At 47.1% G+C, this 15,651-nt stretch overlaps 1 protein-coding gene across 3 annotated transcripts in view; it reads right to left on the bottom strand.

Moving 5' to 3' along the window:
* The window catches only part of ZNF469 (zinc finger protein 469), a 295,831-nt gene that overhangs the window by 130,053 nt on the left and 150,127 nt on the right, over positions 1-15,651 (bottom strand). Inside the window, exon 1 of one of the 3 annotated variants that reach the window (XM_048816791.2) lies at positions 6,715-6,985. The exons of the other annotated variants lie outside the window; for them this stretch is intronic. The gene's annotated coding sequence lies outside the window, so the exon portion shown is untranslated. Of the gene's footprint in view, positions 1-6,714; positions 6,986-15,651 lie in introns of those variants that run through there. 3 annotated transcript variants of the gene reach the window in all.

Here is a 15,651-nt window from a genome sequence, read left to right as displayed (position 1 = left end):
CTGCATTCAGGAGTTTCCCTAGGCCCATGTTTTCTGCACGAGGCCTCTGGAAAATAAACTGCGAAAGATAAAAAATAATGAACCTATTCTTTCCTTTCGGAATTAATGCCTCTCTCTGTTTCCCCTCCTTTCTAATCTGAGTCAAGGGCCATTTGTAAAGAAAAAAGTTCATCCCTTTTCAGGAGGTCTTTGCCTACCACTTTGAAGTGGATAAGGAAGGGAGATTTCACAGTTGTTTTTTTATTGGAATCCTTTGGGAAGGCAGTGTGGCTTCTAGATCTAATGCACAAAAGCTGTGAGAAAGCACGGGGCCAAGTCGTTACTGGCTTGTGTCCGAAACAGAGATTAAAATCACGGCAACAAAGTAGGTTTTTCTGCTGTTAACCAATTTCTTGCATATTTCTGACAAGCACTAGAGCATCAACAACAAAGGTCTAATCCTGGCAGGGGCTGAGGACCCTCAACGCCCAGTGCCGCACATGATCCTCTACCAGCAAAGCCAATTAGAGTTTTGCCACCGACTTCAATGGGAACAGAGCCTGTGTCGGCGGGAGTTAAGACTGCAAGGTGCCCGGCAGCAGGCTCTCAGCACCGCACAGGATTGTGCCCCAACAGAATATTGTTATTATTTAGCTGTATCACAGTAACACATTGGGGTCACAACCAAGATAGGGATCCCATCATGCCAGGTGCCCCTATCCCAAAAAGTTACAGTCACAAAAGACAACAGACAAATCGGTGGGAGGGGAAACTGATGGGGAAGTGACTGGTTTACCACCATGCGGTATGTAACCAGGCTCTGAATGCTGGCACAGTCTGCCCCACTGGGGGGAAACAAGGAAGACTGGCCTGGAACAGACAGTAAGGAAGAATGAAATGTGAAAGGAGGAGACGCCATGTGGGAGACATGGAACAAATGGGTGATTGACTGAACGGGTCCTGCATAAGCCCCAAGGCTTTGCTTCCCAGCTCAGACCTGTCCTGTATCTCAGGCATGAGCTTCTTCAGTTCCCACTCTGAATGGCAAGAGCTCTCCCCCATTGTTGGTAAAGTCAATGGGAATTTTGCCAGTCACTTTTGATGGAAGCAGGATTGGGTCCTAAGTATAAACAGACCCTAGACTGGCTTGTGTGAGGTTGGGGGAATAACAACCTCAAACGTGAGCTGAGTTCCAGCAAAGATCAAGCAGAGGGAGCTTTGCACACAATTAACCCAACCGCAGTCATGCTAGACAGCGGCTAAGCTCTCTCTGTGTGGGACAGGCAACTAGGGTTTGTAAGGGACTCGCATTCTGATAAGACTCCTGCAGTGAAATCATCTCTCTTTGGTTCTCACTTTGTCTGGCATTAGCTGGTTTAGAATGGGACATTCAAAAGCCCTACCCCACCCCTTTGCCAGCTGGGAAGCAGAAACTGACTGGGACAATGTCAATTAATCTTTAAAGCAGAGCATGAACATAACCAAATGGATCTACTGAGCCTTAGTAGATAACTTTAGTCCAAATTCTGACTGAGAAACAATTATCCCACCACAGCCTGCTGGTTTATTATGTGTCTCTGCCAGTAGCAACCAACTCTTGCCTCATTCACTTTGAAACTCAGAGAGGCTCGTCTCTCTTAAATGCAGACAGTGGAGAGCAAGGTGAGATGAAGACCAGATGGTGTCTCAGGAAAGAGTGTGACAGGTTGGCAGCTTTTGCCTGAACTCTCCCATCCTGTTAGCAGGTGTTGATCATGCTGGTCTGGTGGGATCTCCTGACTCACTGAGGCAGGTGGCTCATTACTGCACCCAGGTATAGGGGAGGTCTGAATGACTAGAGGGACAGTGAGGACTGTGAGTATGGGCTGAGCACTGTTGAGGGAGGATCCCTAAGAACAACAAAGACTGGGAAGGCTAACGGTGACCCTTATGTTGTATTAATGATAATTTCTATGTCAATAAAAGCAAACCCTGGGAAGATGGTGAGTTTGGATTCTATAATGTTTGTGAACTGTGCCTAATAGCTGGTTGGAAAAGGCACTTGCTCTTAGAAGGATAAATAAGATTTTGCCCTTCTGCCGTGCCTTTGATTCAAGGAATTCAAAGCCTTTTACCAACTTTAACCTTCACAACAACCCTGCCAGGTGGTATTGCCCTCTTTTTACCAATGGGGGAGCTGAAGCACAGAGAGGTGAAGTGTCCTGTCTAAAATCACAACCCAAGCCAACGTCAGAGCTAAGAACAGAACCCAGAACTCTTGATTCCCAGTCCCACGCCGTAACCACTAGAATACACACCCTCTTTCCCATTAGCTCTCACATAGTGGCGAATATCACTGAGGGGCTTGAGAAATCACAGATTTGTTCCCAAGGTGGTAAGACATTCCCCTGGATATTACTGCCCACACCAGAAAACACATGCTTCTCTCTGGGAACCTGAGAATGCAAACATGCCAGGGCTCTTCGTGTTTTAAGCAAAGCCTGGTTCCTGTGCTCTTGTGTTTTATGAGCAGCGGTGCCACCTCTGAACACAAACCAAGTAACCGATTCTATCGCTGCTGGTGAGAAAGACTTCCCTGCTCTGCTCGGCTGTCTGATTCAAGGGGCTCCCGAGTTAGCCACACTAGTTCCATCTGTCCTACGAAGAGGTATCATATCCAAGCCCTGATAAATTATGGTGAGTGGGACCTTCCAAGAGATGTGTTCCAGTGACTGTCAATTTCAGCGGTGAACTTTACTATCACGAGAAAACTTCTCTTTGAAGCACTGCATTCGACTTAAATGATTGCATCAGAGAGGTTTGCTGGGAACAGCTGTTAAACATTTGCTATGTAGTAGTTCATTATTCCCCCTACCCGCGGTCCCTGTAATAGTCAGATCTTGAGTTCGCTTGCAGGTAAATTCACTGGGCTGACACCCGCCCTTTCACGAGCCCACCAGCTGAATTGCTTTCATCTTTAAGCAGCTCACAGGTCTCTAGGCTCACGTCACCTCTTTTGCAATAATATGACCCAATGGAGCTAGGTGGGTGGCATCATGTTAAAAATAGCAAGCCAGGTTTGCAATTTGCTGTAAATATACATTAAAAAATATTCTTAAGACTGCGAAGAAAAAAATCCCAACTTCTTGTTTTTGTTGTCAGAATAGCTGGTACAGTAGAAGCTATTTTGAAGGCTCCGTAAATATTAGAAGAAAAGGAGGACTTGTGGCACCTTAGAGACTAACCAATTTATTTGAGCATAAGCTTTCGTGAGCTACAGCTCACTTCATTGGATGCATACTGTGGAAAATACAGAAGATGTTCTTATACATACAAAGCATGAAAAAATGGGTGTTTACCACTACAAAAGGTTTTCTCTCCCCCCACCCCACTCTCCCGCTGGTAATAGCTTATCTAAAGTGATCACTCTAGATAAGCTATTACCAGCAGGAGAGTGGGGTGGGGGGAGAGAAAACCTTTTGTAGTGGTAAACACCCATTTTTTCATGCTTTGTGTGTATAAAAGGTCTTCTATACTTTCCACAGTATGCATCCGATGAAGTGAGCTGTAGCTCACGAAAGCTTATGCTCAAATAAATTGGTTAGTCTCTAAGGTGCCACAAGTCCTCCTTTTCTTTTTGCGAATACAGACTAACACGGCTGTTACTCTGAAACCTATAAATATTAGAGTTGTCTAATTTCTGAGGGCCAACAGATTTGATGTTCGGATGCTGTCATAAACAGGCAGCAACATACACGCACCGCTAACTCACACGTTACAGATGCTGGGAGCAGCTACAAGTCCCCTGTTTTCAGCCTCGCAGATTTTATTTGCTTAAGGTCGTTGGTAACTGTTGCTTCGCGGAGGGGCACTGGCCCTGGAGCAGCTCTCTACTCCAGGAACCAAAAGCCAGACTATACGGAGGACATCTCAAGGATCCTTGAAGGCCAATGGCATAGAAGCTGCAGTCAGTTCTGCCCAGCAAACATTCAGATCCCCAGCGGCCACAGTCCCACAGCTGATGTGATAATCACTGCAATGATGCACAAAGAGCTGCAGCTAGTTACTGACAGATTTCGTTTTGGGTGTGAGTAATGCAACCAGTCAATTACGATGACTGGAATTAGACTCTGGGGATTAATAAAATCAGTTCCTTGATAGGACGAGGTACATTCCTGCTTCAGAAAGCTTTCCTGTCTCCATTCGAAAGCAGCAAAAAAGAGTTTGATTGCAAGCAGCGGCTGCTTTGCAACCGACGCTTGGCAAGACGGTGTCTGCACGGAGAATTGAATGCTTTCTACAATACTATGGAGGAAAGATACCAAAATTGACCTATTCATTTAAAAAACCCTAGACACTGGCAATATGAAGTTAGCTCCTTTATGCTATTAAATACATAAAACTGCCTTACTGACAAGCTTCCAGGATGGATCATAACCTCACGGCAAATCATTCTGCTTCCCAGAGTTAAGGTGTAAAATAATAATCATTTAAAAAAAACAGCAACACTTGGGCCTTACAAAGCAATTTTCATCCACAGACCTCAATATGCCTAACAAAGCAAGGCAAGCCATCTTATCCCTATCACACTGACAAGGGTACCGAAGTTGAAGAGACTTTTCCCAGGTCATTCAGCAGGTCCATCTCTCACCAGACTTGCACCTTGTAGTGTCACTTACACCTGTACAAAGTGCTACCGAAGGTGTAAGTGATGACACAGGGTGCAAGGCAGCGGGGAATCAGGCCCAGCAAGTCAGTAGCGGAATCAGGATTAGGAAACAGCTCTCAACTCCCCAAATCCATGATCAAACTACTCGATTACAGCAGCCTCACACGAGAAGACCAAAGCCTTCCAGGCGCTGTTACAGCCCCCAAGATATGTTGGCAAACAGTCATAGCCCTACCCACCCCACTGTAGTGAACCTGCCTGGAGGAAGTGGTCACTGTGCTAGCTAATGACGCCTGTGGATGAAGCTGCTTCCGCAGCATGTGAACAGATTCGGAATGAAATGGAAAGGAGAGGGCACCTTCTAACAGCAGCACCAAAACTTCCCACGGAGCAGATCCCTTACGGAAGAGGATGGCATCGCAGGGAGAAGCATCTTATTCCAAGCCTATACGTGACGCGCTCTGTATAGATGTCTATATTAGACAGGTGCATAGATTGGATAGACTGATGCCACTTTTACCATAACATCCGTCAATGTTTTCTTAATTTAATTAATTAAAAAAAACACTTCAGGATCTAAAGTGAAAAGTTAAACATGTCACCAAGCCAACTCGGAGCCTTTGGTAGCAGTGGCCCAGGAAAATTCACTTGCTCATAATGCTCATTTTCACTTGGCTGAAATAAAGGGCTTTTTTAAAAAAGGAAATTGATATTTGAAATATAAACACCAAAATATCAGAGGAACTCATATTAACTCAGAGCCATGGCATTTTTCGATCCTGACAACCAAATGAATTCCCAGTACCCGCCCCCCCCCCACCTCTGCATTACTGTACAGCATCACTCTCTATTTGTATGATGATACCTTTGTTTTTACATATGGGGCAGACCTTAAGACATGATGAGCACTCACAAGTTCTGTTAAAACCAACGCATTGTGGGTGCTCAGTACCAATCAGGATCAAGCCCATTAACTATCAGCTGTCTGGGACAGGGACAGTGACATAAGTGTATCCATAACGTATCACTGTAAAGCAACCAGTATCTGTGTGGTTTCAGAGCAGCAGCCGCGTTAGTCTGTATCCGCAAAAAGAACAGGAGTATTTGTGGCACCTTAGAGACTAACCAATTTATTTGAGCATAAGCTTTCATGAGCTACATGCATCCGATGAAGTGAGCTGTAGCTCACGAAAGCTCATGCTCAAATAAATTGGTTAGTCTCTAAGGTGCCACAAGTCCTCTGTTCTTTTTGCACTGTATGTGTGGTGTTATGCAAATCATTGCGCGTGTTCACAGGTCTCCAAAGGGTTAATGCAAACTATTTAGGAATAAAGTCTTTTCTGTACAGTTTTTCCCCTTTAGGATACAACAAATAAATGCAGTCTTTGAGGGATGGAACTTTTTTTATAAATTCAGTGATGTTGTCAAATCATCTGTATCAGTGGGAATTTTGCTTGAATGAAAGCTCAAGAGATGTGTTCGAGTGTATCAGCCCGAAGGCAACTGGGTTAATGAAAGATCTTATTTGCTTTAACTTTCTGCATTATTGCACTCGAGCTCTTCTTAAAAAGAAGAGATGGGTTATGGTCCTGCACATTTCCAATGCTCTCTCTCACACACACTGATTAAAAGCTTGATTTTTTTTTTTTCAAATCCCCAAACAAGGAAGTTTACTTCTGACAGCTGGTAAATTTTCCATATTTTTTCTAAGAGGGACGAGAGTTCTCTATGCAAAACAGAGGCAAATAGGTTGATGTATTTCTCTGTTGTTTCCTTTATTAGTTCTTCTCTGAAAACCACCCCCCCCCCCCCGGTTTTCGATAAGTTTTAATATCTGCATGCACTAGCCAAAAACATCTGTCAGCGCTACCTTACTAGGGGTTAGGTTACAGGACCGTCAGGGCATCTTCAGACCCACAGAGGAAAGTTTCTGCACACAGAGACAGAGAGACCTTGAAATGCTGCCGTTTCCAATTGCTGCTAACCCAAAAAGGCTGAAAACTCCCCCTCAGCCTCCCAGCAATTTCACAATCCCCCCCATTTGTGAGGCAGAGAAATCAAAGGGATTGTCCAGAGCACTCCCTCACCTTTCCCTCTTGGAGATGGCAGCTCCCCTTTGCTGTCTTTATAGTCTCACTGCACCACCTCCAGTCTTCAGTCAGCTCTCTCAGAGCTGGGGATATCATTAGGCTCCAGCTAGACCAAAATCACAGAAAAAAACCACACCAATATCCAAGTTCCAGAAGACAACGGTAGTGTCCAGCTCTATGCAACGGGGCTCCAGTTTGGTTGCAGTTGTCTTACTGACAGAGAAAGGAACGATCCACCTGTACTCATGTTATTCACATCCAACAACACTATATTGAGTGGAGGAAGCATGAACGTCTGCTGATGACTTCACCTCATTAGCATGCTCTTGATAGTTTCCTCTGACTGTCTTTTACTGACTTTAGGGCTCCGCTAATCAAAATACTGTAGCACTTAACTATTTCCTGACTCCAGGGCTTTGAAATTAAAAGCCCTGTGAGGCAACAAAAGATGAACAGGAGCAGAAATTCTACACACCGCATGCATCAGACAGAGCCCCAGTCCAAGAGCAATAAATGCTATTGATGTTTGCAGTTAATTGTCACAATATATATTCTGAATAAGCTCCAATTTTATCTTCTTAACAAAGGCAAAACGTTCCCCTGCAAAACCGATTTGTTGAATTGCACAGGACCTTTCGAATTGAATTACTGCAAAGATGCTAGCGGTTGCACTGTCCTGAGATGAAGAGCTTTTTTCTCCCTACAGAAATACTTAAAAATTCTTTACTGAAAGAAATATCAGAGTGAGTGAACTAAGAGGTGCAGGTAGCTGATTCATTAGTCATTCACACTAAGACACATAGGACTCAAAGGTCACCACTGCAGTGGTGGTCTCAGGCAATGCCTAGAATGAATCTTGTCCTTATTCCAGAAGTATCATTATTTATGTGGCCTCCATCACCACAGCATCTGAGTACTTCACAAACTTTACTCAGTTTATCCCCGGGAGTCATGAAAGTAACATTATTTCCATTTTACAGACGTGGAAACTGAGGCCCAGAGCAATCAAGTGACTTGGCCATGGTCACACAGGGCAGGATTTGACTCTCCCAAGTTTCAGTACAGTTCTTTGAACTGCTGTGCTTCCCCTCAGTTTGGTACCTGTCCCTGGGCTTGTCTGCACTACAGACACTACAGATAAAGCATGCAGCTGCACCATTGCAGTGCATAGTGTAGCCACTTAGGCTGGAGCAAAGGAAGGTTCCCTCCCCCCAGTCACTGTAGGAAATACACCCCCATGAGAGGTGGTAGCCAGGTCAAAGGAAGAATACCATAGCAGCATCTGTAACAGGGCGGAGGACAGCTTAGCAACATCTCTCCCTAGCCACACAGGTAGGTCGACCTATCTTTTAGGTGTAGACCAGGCCCAAGTCTCTTCTTGAGGACAGCCTCAGAAGTGGAATTAGCAAGGGTGGGTAGAAAGAAACAGAGGTTAGAACTGTGTGCATCTGTGTGCACTGGGACGTTTGCTCGGAATTGGCTTGGTTTTAACAAATGCCATTACAGCCTCCGCTCTGGGAACACTAAATGTCACCAGATTAATTTAACAGGGAAAAGAAAAGAAAAGAAAGGCAAACCCCACCCGCGCTCTTATCCAATTAGTGCCCTCTCGTTGCAACTGGGGAAACTGGCCCGAAAAGCTTTTAATAAAAGCCTGATGTGCAGTTTGATTACTGAGCAGAAAGCTGCAGTAGTCTGAGCAGCTGTGGGGTCTCACTGAACTGAAGGCCGGATTCATACACAACAAGATGAAGTCAAGAGTGTATGAGTCTCTGAACGTCAATTTCTTCACACAGGAGGTGACCTGCATTTTTTTCGCCTGATTCACAAACTCAGCTGCACACATCCCCGTCTGTTCAACGCCGGGCTCGTCTATAGGAACGCTGGCTCCGCGGCAAGCGGAGTTGTGAATTTACTCTGCCACGCTCTTAGGGTATGGCTACACAGCCTGTAGCAGCGAGCCTCCCAGCCTGGGTCAGTGGGTTCGCACTACAGCAGTAAAAATAGCTGCGTGGTCACTGAAGCCTAGGGAGGGGGGTGGCCTTCGGAGCCCCACTTCCATCCACAGCTGCACATTAAAAGTGCAGTCCACACAGCTATTTTTAGCATGGTAGCGTGAGCCCAAGTCTGTCGACCCGGGCTTGGAGACTCCCTGCTGTGGGCTGCCGCTGGCTGTGTCGATTGCACCCTAAGGGGCAGAGTGGACTCTGAAGTTGTTCCCTAAAGGTTCCCTCGTGCGGTCATTTTCAACCTTTTTTCATTTGCGGACCCCTTAAAAATTTCAAATAGAAGTGCAGACCCCTTTGGAAATCTTAGACATAGTCCGCAAACCCCCAGGGGTCTGTGGACCACAGGTTGAAAACCATTGTTCTGTGGTCATGACAACCTTTCGCGGACCCCTCAGACACAGTCTGCTGATCCCCAGGGATCTGCATACCACAGGTTGAAAACCACTGCCCTTGAGCCTTTTAATGTATTTCTGTTTCAAAGCCCTTACAGAGAGACCAATGGATAGGCCCAGGTCTAGAGCTGAATGAATAATTGTACAAGGAACCCTTTCATTCAACCCCAAACAAAATATTTTGTTCTGGTTTGGGGTTTTTTAAAAATTAAATCTAGCTAATTTCATTTCAAAACTATGTTCTGTTTTTGGAAAGTTGAAATGTTTCATTTAGAAAAAGTTGAAATGAAACTTTTTTGCATTTCCCCCATTTTTTTCAGCCAAAACGATTTGACAGATTTGACCCAAATTCACAAACAGTTGCGATCTACCTGAAATTGTGCTTTTTCAGCAAACTATTGTCCAAAACATTTCACCCAGCACTTTCTATGACAACAGGGAGTTGGGGGCCCCTCTGGAAAAAAAAAGGGAGCTGAAGTTATAACAACTGGTTTTTATTAATTATTCTTCTTCTCTCTTTTCTAAGGCTTCCCTGAGAGGAAGCAGAGCCAAACTCTAGCTGCAAAATGTCAGGCATAAACTGGAACAAGAAATCCTGTATTGGGCCAAAGAAGTGCAGATTTCCAAGGAGGCCAGAGGTCACGTGCACCTTGGAAGGCATTTAAGAATAGGGGTGGGTCAACTGCTTTGTGGAAAAGAGGAGCCCAGCTGAAACCTGGCCCATTTTCAGACCCAAGTGGAAATGGAACCTTTGTGGAGTGTCTGAAATGTTCAGAGAGGTGTTTCCATCTAGCCATACCACAAAGGAGGCTGTCCTTGTAGCATCTCTAGCTGGATTTCCTGCGGAATGACCCAACCACACGATGTCTGGTCGAGAGTCTCTTCTAAGGTGCTGAAGTCAACGGGAGCTGAGGGCCCTCGGTGCTTCTCAGGATGAGGACCCACTGAGCAGGGTCAGGGGTTGCTGATAGCTTGGAGAACGTTCAGCTCAGCAGCAGATCTTTGGGCTCCTTTGCCAAATGGAAGCCCAACTTGAACCCAGTAGGAACCCGACTGGCAGGGTGCCGACAGGGGGAGTCAAAAGGGGTAGCGACGTTAAAGGGCTGCCGCAACACTTTAATGTCATTGCCCCTTTTGCCCCCCCTCCGGGCTGCCGGCACGGGGAATCAAAAGGGGCAGCTGCCCCAGGGGCCGGAGATTTAAAAGGGCCCGGGGCTCCTGGCTGCTGCTAACACGGCAGTGGCCGGAGCCCTGGACCCTTTTAAATCGCCGCCGGAGCCCCGGGTGGTGGGGGCCAGGCAGCCCGGATGGGCTGGCTGGGGGAGGCTGACCCCCCCCAGCCCTGCCCCTTCCACCTGAGGCCCCTCCCCTTCCGCCCGAGGGCTGGCCCCCTTACCAGTAAGAATTTAATATTACTTTCACCCCTGGGTGGGTCACAGATGAAAGAGAGAGCTCCCTATGATTTCAAAACCAGCAATGCTGGCCAGGCCACAAATAACTCCTCCCGATCCTGCCCGCTCCCCCAAATACAGAAGAGAGAGAAAGCAACATACACACCAGAATATGGGGAGCTGAGCAAGGCCACCTCTTCTTTACTGATGAACATCAGCAACCCTGCCCTCACCCCCCCCCCCCCCCCGGATTATACCACCCAGGAAAACAACAATTTCATTTAAAAAAAAATCATAAAAAACACAACTTGGGAAAAATTAAAAAAATGTTTTCTTAAATAACAAACATAGAGAAATGTTAAGGAGATCATGCTATTCAATAGAGAATAATGGGGGGAAATGCTGAAATGGGCACCGCTTGCTTTTTATAACTCGTGGCAGACCAAGAGAGATAATAAAGGCCAGACTAGACTCAGATTCATAGATGTTATATGGCCAGGAGGGACCATTGCGATCGTCTAGTCTGACCTCTTGTGTGACACAGGCCAGAGAACTTCCCTGAATTAATTCCTGTTTGAACAGCAGCAGATCTTTTGGAAAAACATCCAATCTTGATTTAAAACCACCCTGTGCCAGCCACCGGTAAGAAGCCGGTTCCGGCCCGTACGCACCCAACGCTGACGTGCTGCCACGGCACTGCTTTAACGTCACTGCCCCTTTTGCACACCCCTCCCCATCGATGGGGGGGGGGGAGAGGATGGACAAAAGAAGCAGCTGCCCCAGGGGCGGCGATTTAAAAGGGACCGGGGCTCCCAGCCACCGCTACCATGGCAGCAACCAGAGCCCCAGGCCCTTTTAAATCACCGCCGGAGCCCCGGGTGGCGTGGGCCAGGCAGCGCGGTTGGGCTGGCTGTGGGAGGCTGACCCCCACAGCCCCGCCCCTTCTGCCCGATGCCCTGCCCCTTCCAGAGCTGGGCCCCCGAACCGGTAAGAGTTTAATATTACTTTCACCCCTGCAGCCCTCCAAATCAGAAAGAGCCATTTGCTTAAGCAGCAAAGCATCTTCTCATATGAATGAAAAGGCTGAATTACTTAACAAGCAATGAATGTCGCTGTACATACCGGCCGCCACTTCCCACAGCCCCCATTGGCCTGCAGCGGCAAACCGCGGCCAGTGGGAGCCATGATCGGCCGAACCTGCAGATGCGGCAGGTAAACAAACTGGCCCGGCCTGCCAGGGGCTTCCCCTGAACAAGGGGCATCCCAAGTTTGGGAAACACTGGTCTATTGTAAACTGATCGGAGATGCTTGTTCGACAGCAACCTTAACATTTGTCCACCGGCAAGTTGTAGCTCAGATTTGTGGTCACAAACTGCATTTGCAAAGTCAGAGTTGTGGGCCTGTAAATATTTAGCCACTCAAAACTGCATGTGCAAACACGTGGCCAAGCATTTTGGAAGCTGGCTTGATGTGTCTTTCCTTTTCCTCACCCACTGCTGCAAACAGTGCTCAGGCTACTTGTTGACGAGCTTCCAGTGCTCTCTCGCGCTCGCTCTCAACGGCCATCCTGTCTTTCTGGGACACATGACTACAACACTTCTGTTTCCTCCTCTCGCCCTGGCAGAAGGGCAGCCAGGGCTGCAGAAGAACCCACCAACGGGCCCTGTGCTCCGTCCAGCAGCACTGCCAGGGGCCAAGCCAAAGCCGGATGGTTGTCATTTGGGAAGGGCTTCCCACCTCGCTACGTCTGAACCAGTTCCCTCACTGGTAAAGGTGTGACGAGAACACTTTCAGTGTTCCGTTCTCAGCTGAGGCAACGTGCTGGGAACACACAGTCTACCCCACACCCCCGTCTCCCCAGAATGGTGGGCTGGGTTATCGGTGGTAGCCAGCAGCTGGCAAGCAGTGCATATATTCAGGATTCAGTATTTAATGCTGCCACCATTCATGGAAAAAACAGACAAGCACATCACACTAGGCCCATGAGAGCCAGAGGTAAATGCCAGCAAGTGGCACTTACTAATGAGGGAGGAAAAGAACAGTGTGTGGGTCGCAAGGCTGCACAGTGCCATTTTAACAGGCTCTGATTTAATCAACATATTGTACTGATTTCCCTGGCTCCTCCTAATGCCTCCTGGTTGTTTACTGAGAGAACAGCCGTCACTTGGAAATCCACCACAGCCAGCAGAATCCCACCCTGTGCTGCACTGTTTCCGCCCTCTCTCCCTCCACTCCTCATCCCCCTTCCCCAATCAGCAAAAGGAGGGGACGTGCTGACAGCTTTGCCCCTGCGACATCTAGCTGAGCGTCCCCTCACCCTATTGCACGCACATGCCGGCCACGTGATGCCCATTTGTGAAGGCTCCAAACAAGATGTCATCATGAAACCGGGTGTGCACATTGCAGCGTGACTCTGAAACGTGGCTGGCAAACAACTGCAAAAAGCATGTTTGGCTTCCAGCACAGAGAGAATGGAGATGGTGGAAGGGAGGGAGGGAAATTAGGACAGTACAGAAAGCAGCAGAGTAATTTGGAACCAGCTCATAAAGTCAGCAAACAGACCAGGGAGGTTCAACTGAACAAGATGGAGCCACTTCGGACTCTGGATAGGGCACAAGAGTAATGTGAGAATCTAATCAACATCTGTGGTTATGTGTGTGATAGTGTAGACATGGCCTATGACCTGCTGTTGCTGCAAAACCTACCTCCCACGTCCCTGTCAAAGAACAGTATTCTCCTTCCCAGTATAGACAACTGGTCCTGATTCTCCACTGCCTTGCATCTCAGGCAGTCACTCTAACTCACTCTGGGCGGTCATCATTCATCTAATTTAGCTTGTGAGCAGATTGGTTGGGAATTTGCTGACAAAACGTGCTTTCATCGGACATTGACGATTTGTTGAAACCGAAACTGTTCACGCGAAGGAGTCAGTTTTGACAAACTATTTTGTACTCAATAAACTTTTGATGAACAAAACGTCTGAACATTTTCTAAATAAAATATTCCATTTTCCGGTTTGAAGTAAGTTTTTCTTTGGAAATTTATACTAATTATCATTTTAAAAAAATGCTTGAAATCTGAACAAAACATTTTGAAATGATGAAATATTTCTACTGCCCCCCCCAATAACTTGGGGGGGGGGTGTTAGTTTGTGAAAATGTTCAATACTTGGACTTTTTGTCCTGATTTGGGATGGATTTTTTAAAAAATTTCTCAAATATTTTTGTGGAAAGGGAAACCTGTTTCCCACCCAGCTGTACTTGTAAGGCCTTGTGACAAGGACTTGGCCTTCCCTCGACTCCCCTGTGTAGAGCCATACACACTTCTGGCACTATATAAATAAAAACAACAATACAGAAGGGGTAAGATCTTTGCAAAGTTACAAGAGGTACCAGCTGGTAATAAGCTATTACCAGCAGGACAGTGGGGTGGGAGGAGGTATTGTTTCATATTCTCTGTGTGTATATAAAGTCTGCTGCAGTTTCCACGGTATGCATCCGATGAAGTGAGCTGTAGCTCACGAAAGCTCATGCTCAAATAAATTGGTTAGTCTCTAAGGTGCCACAAGTACTCCTTTTCTTTTTGCGAATACAGACTAACACGGCTGTTACTCTGAAAGAGGTACCAGGAGTTTCAAGGAGACATTATTCCTGCTAATGTCCCCTTACTGGTGAATTCCAGGAAAATCTGGTTTAAAAACCCTGACTGCTGGCAGCTGCTAAACGCCCTCATGGCCTGGAACCCATGCACTCTAGTTCCATGCCTGGTAACTCCAGAAGTCAGACAAGAACTTTAGATGCCAGAAGCTGGGACTGGAAGACACGGGATGGATTACTCAATACACTGTTCTGGTCATTCCCTCTGACACATCTGGCACTGACGGAAGACAGGATACTGGGCTAGATGGACACATTAGTCTGGCCTCTCTTATGTTCTGATCTTTCAGTTCCCATTGTCACACACATTTTCCATCCTCCCCTTCCCACCACTAACACGAATCCAGGAGGAGCAGTTCTGGCAGTGACTAACTTCTTACCACATGTGAAAGAGCCCAGGAGGGGATCTGTATTGAGTCCCTGATCCCAGGATTCACATCAGTCGTGATTCATAGAGCAGGGGGTCACCCAGGCAGTCACCCTGTGTTTCGAAAACAATCCTCTCTGTAGAGGGCTCGATAACCAGCATGTGACTCCAACCTTAGTGCAGTCGTGAGCCAGAGAAACCATCAGCATCAAAGACACAATCTCTGTGTTCAGTAATTCAGGGCAGCAGAGGGACTGAATGGCCCGCAGAGTGGGGCAGAAAGCTTTTTGATGCTACGTTCTTTGGACTTCAGCTTGGCTGATACCGTCCCTGCAGGGTGGGGAGGAAGGCGTGCAACAGAAGAGGCCGATCCCAGCAGCATGGGAGAGAACAGAGTGCAGTGCAGATGCCATAAACAGCTGCCTTGGAAGCAAACACCCCGATGGGAAATATTGCCAAACTGCTTCAGAGGTGGAGATACGGCACTTGTCTCCCAAAAGGAAACAAGCCCAGAGAAGAGACAGATTCAATCCATTATTATATTACTGCTGTTGTCTGCAGCCTCTGCTAACACCTCAGAGTGGCAGAGAGAAGAAGGGATTTTACCAGCTGTCCAACAAGGCCGAGCAGACTGTCCTGACCGCCTGGACCTGCCTGCTACTTTGCTGCACATCTGACATCTCTGTTGAGATGATGCTAGGAGGAAAAAGCAGGTAAAGGCATAGCCTCTTTCTAAAAGTGAGCTCTTGGATTGCACCTGGTCGGGTAGAGGTGACACAACACTATGTATGAAACCAGCTGGGCAGCAAATCACGTGAGAGATTTTAAGCTGCATGGGTAGAAACTGAAAATATCGAATATCCAAGTGAGACAGAATGCGGGAGCAAGGAGGAGGTTGCACAAACGCATTAGGACAACAGGAGTCAGACAGAACGTCATAGTCACGATTATCAGCTTTCACAACTCCTCGATATTTCCCTCGTGCAGGGGTCCCTGCACTTCACCCCACATCCCAGCCCCTGCCCCATTTGCTTAGCCAGCAGATGGGGGATTCCCTCAGCATAAGGGAAGCCCTAGAGGTATAGAGCTGGCTATGGCACACCTCTCCCACTAGCCCAA

The sequence above is a fragment of the Caretta caretta genome, chromosome 12 (genome assembly GCF_965140235.1).
Source record: "Caretta caretta isolate rCarCar2 chromosome 12, rCarCar1.hap1, whole genome shotgun sequence".
Classification (NCBI taxonomy): domain Eukaryota; kingdom Metazoa; phylum Chordata; order Testudines; family Cheloniidae; genus Caretta; species Caretta caretta.
This window is presented reverse-complemented; position numbering and strand designations above follow the sequence as displayed.